Genomic DNA, 508 nt, shown 5'->3' on the forward strand with positions numbered 1-508 from the left:
ACTAGGAAGGTACCAGTTGTGACCAGTTAAATATTCTGCAGATAGTCAAGTCTGCAGTCCTTGATAATGTCCTACTTCACAGAATGCAAATGTAATATTCAAGAATCTTCCAGTTGTCCCATTCTATTTTAAATTGTGGATTTCTTGTACATGAAAGCCACTACTTATTGCATTAGAGAAAAAGGTTTCACTACCTTTTGCCATTTATGGTTTTATTTAATTCATTTATCTTAGATTTGTAAAAAGGTGCCACCAGTAACTAGTTTTTTTGGTAATTCACAAGTGTGAATAACCAAATTTGCTGCTAGATATGAGTAATGCCAATCAATCTAAATGGCATGTTAATGAATGATTGTAAAGTTATGTGCAACTGACAAAAGCAAATATTTTTGTACTGGTGAAGCAAGATCCCTTGTGATTCTTGTAATGTGATGTAGTAGTTTAATAAATTTCCATTTATTATTTATTCCTTCATTACACCTTCCAAAGTTAGTTAACTGAAAACTTT

Source organism: Penaeus monodon, chromosome 30 (assembly GCF_015228065.2).
Source record: "Penaeus monodon isolate SGIC_2016 chromosome 30, NSTDA_Pmon_1, whole genome shotgun sequence".
NCBI lineage: Eukaryota > Metazoa > Arthropoda > Malacostraca > Decapoda > Penaeidae > Penaeus > Penaeus monodon.